Raw genomic sequence first — 6,766 nt, forward strand, 5'->3', positions numbered from 1 at the left:
GCGGGGCTAAGATGGCATGATTCTCTGAGAATCAGGGCATCACGCCTCCTGTGCCGCCTATTTCACTAGAAAATTAGCAGAATGTGGGAGAGTGACCTGGTTTTCTAGGGAGTCTGTGGGATGTTCTGGGAGAGTAAGTATGATAGAACTGCATAATGATCCGCCCAAATGCTGTTCCTGATATGAAAATCCCTTGCCCTAAAACATCCACATTGGGATGAAACTACACCCACTTTTGTATAGTACCGCACTGTTTTGAGGTTTGTGGCTCATTACTCATTGTACACATTTCTTCAACACTTCATAGTCCAGAGTCGGCAGCAGCAGCATGGCACAAATCACAAGGAAAAATGTCTCTGTGGCCATTTTCCTGGTGTTTTGTGCATGTGCAGTAGAAAAATCACTGGAAAAATGGACGCCTCACCATTTTTCTGAAGACCTGCGCATGCATAGTAGACTTTGACACAGAGCCAGAGTCTTCTAACTAATGTGCTGCCTCGCTACCAGCCAGAGAGGAGGGGGCCCAGATGGAGACTGCATATGGGCCCCCACATCTCTTAATACGCCCCTGCTGTCAGGAGGTATGATCCTGCAGTCGGGAAATATGATCCTGCTGTCAGGAGGTATGACCCTGCTGCCCAGGAGCGGTTCTAGGCGCCTCCCACTCGCACCCCGCATCCTGCATATCGCAATCCCTAGCTGCAGTGGGCGCCGTGGGCTGTGTGGGCGCCCGCTGCAGCTGACACCATTGTCAGACGTTAGAGCTCCTAATTGACCTCTAGTGTCTATGCGGCGCAATGGGAGAGACATCATGACGTCTCTCCCATAGATCCGAGGAGCGGATGGCCAGAGGCAGAAGGCAGCAGCGTTCGAGAAGCCGGAGTGGGGCTTGGGAGTATTGTGTTATTTTTCAAAAATGTGTGTGTGTAAGCGGTGCTACAAGGGGGCACATCTACAGGGGGCACATCTACTGGTGGGCAAATCTACTGGGGGCACATCTATTGGGGGCAAATCTAAACGGGGCACATCTATTGGGGCACATCTACAGGGGGCTCATCTACTAGGGACACATCTACTGGGGGCACACCTGGTGGTGTAATGTGACTGACGGACACTGCTGTGCGGTGTAATGTGAATTGTAATGTGTCGGGAGGTATGGTCCTGCTGTTGGGAGGTATGGTCCTGCTGTTGGGAGGTATGGTCCTGCTGTTGGGAGGTCTGGTCCTGCTCTCGGGAGGTATGGTCCTGCTGTTAGGAGGTATGGTCCTGCTGTTGGGAGGTCTGGTCCTGCTCTCGGGAGGTATGGTCCTGCTGTTAGGAGGTATGGTCCTGCTGTTGGGAGCTATGGTCCTGCTCTCGGGAGGTATGGTCCTGCTGTTGGGACTGATGTATACAGATAAATGATAATGACATTAGTTACCACACAGATCCATTACTCCAACTCCCACAAAATGCAGCTGTATAAGATAAAGATATTCTACAAGTAGATAGAATGAACATGGACTGTATATAGATTGGGTATATGTGTCTTGCTGACAAGCAGTATGGGGTCCTTGGAACGCAGATGTTATGTTGACAAGTTTGAATCATGTTTACAATTGTAAAGAGCTTTAAGTACACACTTGTCAACATAACGGTGTCTGTATTCCGGTGTCCCCATACAGCTTCTCTACACATTGTGCTTGTTGACAAGACAACTACTTCCCTATTATACACATATTATTCTGCTACATGATTTGCCCGTGTACATCTGTCATCCAGGTCTGGAGCTATCTTGTTTATTAAACACAATCAGGTCTAAACTAAAGATAAGACTGAGAGGGACATTTACTATGCTGCTGTTTGGAGGCTTAATATTTAAACCACGCAGCATAATGACCCCCAACCCCCGACACCCACACCAACAAAAGGAGAAATAAATGTTGCTATCCATTACCACGTCACTGTGACAATAGAATACAGGGGCAGATTTAACAAGGAGTGATATTCTTGTTATCACGTGTGACTTATCATACATGGTGCTCCAACCAATCAGCTCCTAACTAAACATGTGTTTGAAAAATGACAGGAGTTGATTGGTTGGAGCACCATTTTAGATTAGCAACCAGTGATAACAAAAATATAACTCATTGATAAATCTGCCACTTAGTTTACCCCAAACATGCATTTGGGAAGTAATTTGTCCCAGGGCTGGATTAAGGTTTGTGCTGTCCCCATGAGTCTTCTGCTTGCCTCTACTATGCTATCAGACTCCTCTGCTTGATACTACTATGTTATCCGACTCCTCTGCTTGCCTCTACTATGCTATCAGACTCCTCTACTTGCCTCTACTATGCTATCAGACTCCTCTGCTTGATACTACTATGTTATCAGACTCCTCTGCTTGATACTACTATGCTATCAGACACCTCTGCTTGCCCCCACTATTCTATCAGACTCCACTGCTTGATACTACTATGCTATCAGACACCTCTGCTTGACCCCACTATTCTATCAGACTCCACTGCTTGACCCTACTATGCTATCAGACACCTCTGCTTGACTCTACTATACTATCAGACTCCACTGCTTGCGCCTACTATGCTATCAGACTCCTCTGCTTGATACTACTATGTTATCAGACTCCTCTGCTTGATACTACTATGCTATCAGACACCTCTGCTTGCCCCTACTATGCTATCAGACACCTCTGCTTGCCCCCACTATTCTATCAGACTCCACTGCTTGATACTACTATGCTATCAGACACCTCTGCTTGACCCTACTATACTATCAAACTCCACTGCTTGCCCCTACTATACTATCAGACTCCACTGCTTGATACTACTATGATATCAGACACCTCTGCTTGACCCTACTATACTATCAAACTCCACTGCTTGCCCCCACTATTCTATCAGACTCCACTGCTTGATACTACTATGCTATCAGACACCTCTGCTTGACCCTACTATACTATCAAACTCCACTGCTTGCCCCTACTATACTATCAGACTCCACTGCTTGATACTACTATGCTATCAGACTCCTCTGCTTGCCCCTACTATACTATCAGACTCCACTGCTTGATACTACTATGCTATCAGACTCCACTGCTTGATACTACTATGCTATCAGACTCCTCTGCTTGCCCCTACTATACTATCAGACTCCACTGCTTGATACTACTATGCTATCAGACTCCTCTGCTTGCCCCTACTATACTATCAGACTCCACTGCTTGATACTACTATGCTATCAGACTCCTCTGCTTGCCCCTACTATACTATCAGACTCCACTGCTTGCCCCTACTATGCTGTCAGACTCCTCTGCTTGACCCTACTATGCTATCAGACTCCTTCATTTAGTGTGTACCCAGCTTTAGCTGGAGAATATGTTGTATTGCAAGCTTCTTCAACAGTAGTATGTGCACCTGTGTGCATCCAGGAGTGATGCGTACAGTGGTAGTTGTAAATGCTAAAATGACAATATACTTGTTGGGGGTCATGGGGGTCATTCCGAGTTGATCGTAGCTGTGCTAAATTTAGCACAGCTACGATCGTTAACTCAGACATGCGGGGGGACACCCGGCACAGGGCTAGTCCGCCCCGCATGTCAGTGCCCCCCCCCCCCCGCACAAATACAAAAGCATCGCACAGAGGCGATGCCTTTGTATTTAAGGAGTAACTCCTGGCCAACGCAGCTCCTGCGGCTGGCCGGGAGTTACTCGTCGCAGCGGCCCGCCCCCAGAACGGTCCGGCCACGCCTGCGTTGGCCGGACCGCTCCCCCTAAATGGCGGCTTAACGCCGCCGTTCAGCCCCCTCCCGCCTAGCGACCTCCTCTGTCTCAGAGGCGATCGCTAGGTAACGACGGCTGCCATGCGCCGGTACACTGCGGTGCCGGCGCATGTGCAGTTCCAACCTGATCGCTGCGCTGCGACAAACTGCAGCGAACGATCGAGTCGGAATGACCCCCGTTATACACAATAGAGAACATAGTATATGATGTAATATAGTCACATTTATCATGTTAAATTAAATTTAATTGAATTAAGATATGACTTACATACAAAATTAAAGTACTACATAAGTTCCACTTAATGCACATACGTAGTCTTCCCTTTAAAAGATTAAGGGGGACATGTACTAAGCAGTGATAAAAGTGGAGTAGTGAGTCAGTGGAGAAGGTGCCCATGCCAACCAATCAGCTGCTCTGTATACTTTTATATTATGCAAATTGGTTGCCATGGGCAACTTCTCCACTGGATCACTTCTCCACTTTTATCACTGCTTAGTACAGCGGTGGCCAACCAGTGGCTCTTGAGCCGCATGCAGCTCTTTCTTTATTCAAACGTGGCTCCCAACATTTGCAAATCACGTGACCACAACAGACACGGAAAGCGCTGCACTGCAGCCAGACACACAGCAGCACTACAGACACTGACAACTGAGGGAGCCAGATACTAGAGGTGAGACACCCACCAGCAAAAAGAGGACACATATGGAGCTGCTGCTATGGCATGAGTTGTGGGGGCTGGAGTGACACGTGAGGGTGGGCTGGAGTGACACAGGAGGGTCCTGGCAGGAGTGACACATAGGGGGAGCTGGTTGGAGTGACACAGGAGGGTCCTGGCAGGAGTGACACATAGGAGGAGCTGGATGGAGTGACACAGGAGGGTCTGGGCAGGAGTGAAACATAGGAGGAGCTGGATGGAGTGACACAGGAGGGTCCAGGCAGGAGTGACACATAGGGGGAGCTGGCTGGAGTGACACAGGAGGGTCCTGTCAGGAGTGACACATAGGGGGAGCTGGCTGGAGTAACACAGGAGGGTACTGGCAGGAGTGACACATAGGGGGAGCTGGCTGGAGTGACACAGGAGGGTCCTGGCAGGAGTGACACATAAGGGGACCTGGCTGGAGTGACACAGGAGGGTCCTGGCAGGAGTGACACATAGGGGGAGCTGGCTGGAGTGACACAGGAGGGTCCTGGCAGGAGTGACACATAGGGGGAGCTGGCTGGAGTGACACAGGAGGGTCCGGGCAGGAGTGACACATAGGGGGAGCTGGCTGGAGTGACACAGGAGGGTCCGGGCAGGAGTGACACATAGGGGGAGCTGGCTGGAGTGACACAGGAGGGTCCGGGCAGGAGTGACACATATGGAGAGCTGGCTGGAGTGACACAGGAGGGTCCGGGCAGGAGTGACACATAGGGGGAGCTGGCTGGAGTGACACATAGGGGGAGCTGGCTGGAGTGACACAGGAGGGTCCTGGCAGGAGTGACGCATAGGGGGAGCTGGCTGGAGTGACACAGGAGGGTCCTGGCAGGAGTGACACATAGGGGGAGCTGGCTGGAGTGACACAGGAGGGTCCTGGCAGGAGTGACACATAGGGGGAGCTGGCTGGAGTGACACAGGAGGGTCCTGGCAGGAGTGACACATAGGGGGAGCTGGCAGGAGTGACACATAGGGGGAGCTGGCTGGAGTGACACAGGAGGGTCCTGGCAGGAGTGACACATATGGGGAGCTGGATGGAGTGAAACAGGAGGGTCCTGGCAGGAGTGACACATAGAGGGAGCTGGCTGGAGTGACACAGGAGGATCCTGGCAGGAGTGACACATAGGGGGAGCTGGCTGGAGTGACACAGGAGGGTCCTGGCAGGAGTGACACATATGGGGAGCTGGCAGGAGTGACACATAGGAGGAGCTGGCTGGAGTGACACAGGAGGGTCCTGGCTGGAGTGACACATAGGGGGAGCTGGCTGGAGTAACACAGGAGGGTCCTGTCAGGAGTGACACATAGGGGGAGCTGGCTGGAGTGACACAGGAGGGTCCTGGCAGGAGTGACGCATAGGGGGAGCTGGGTGGAGTGACACAGGAGGGTCCTGGCAGGAGTGACACATGGGGGAGCTGGCTGGAGTGACACAGGAGGGTCCTGGCTGGAGTGACACATAGGGGGAGCTGGATGGAGTGACACAGGAGGGTTCTGGCAGGAGTGACACATAGGGGGAGCTGGCTGGAGTGACACAGGAGGGTCCTGGCAGGAGTGACACATATGGGGAGCTGGCTGGAGTGACACAGGAGGGTCCTGGCAGGAGTGACACATAGGGGGAGCTGGCTGGAGTGACAGGAGGGTCCTGGAAGGAGTGACACATAGGGGGAGCTGGCTGGAGTGACACAGGAGGGTCCTGGCAGGAGTGACACATAGGGGGAGCTGGCTGGAGTAACACAGGAGGGAGCTGGCAGGAGTGACACATAGGGGGAGCTGGATGGAGTGAAACAGGAGGGTGCTGGCAGGAGTGACACATATGGGGAGCTGGCTGCAGTGACACAGGAGGGTCCTGGCAGGAGTGACGCATAGGGGGAGCTGGGTGGAGTGAAACAGGAGGGTCCGGGCAGGAGTGACACATAGGAGGAGCTGGATGGAGTGAAACAGGAGGGTTATGGCAGGAGTGACACATAGGAGGAGCTGGATGGAGTGACACAGGAGGGTCCTGGCAGGAGTGACACATCGGAGGAGCTGGATGGAGTGACACAGGAGGGTTCTGGCAGGAGTGATGCATAGGAGGAGCTGGATGGAGTGAAACAGGAGGGTTATGGCAGGAGTAACACATAGGGGGAGCTGGATGGAGTGACACAGGAGGGTGCTGGCAGGAGTGACACATAGGAGGAGCTGGCTGGAGTGACACAGGAGGGTCCTGGCAGGAGTGACACATAGGAGGAGCTGGCTGGAGTGACACAGGAGGGTCCTGGCAGGAGTGACACATAGTGGGAGCTGGCTTGAGTGACAC

Source organism: Pseudophryne corroboree, chromosome 2 (genome assembly GCF_028390025.1).
Source record: "Pseudophryne corroboree isolate aPseCor3 chromosome 2, aPseCor3.hap2, whole genome shotgun sequence".
Lineage (NCBI taxonomy): Eukaryota > Metazoa > Chordata > Amphibia > Anura > Myobatrachidae > Pseudophryne > Pseudophryne corroboree.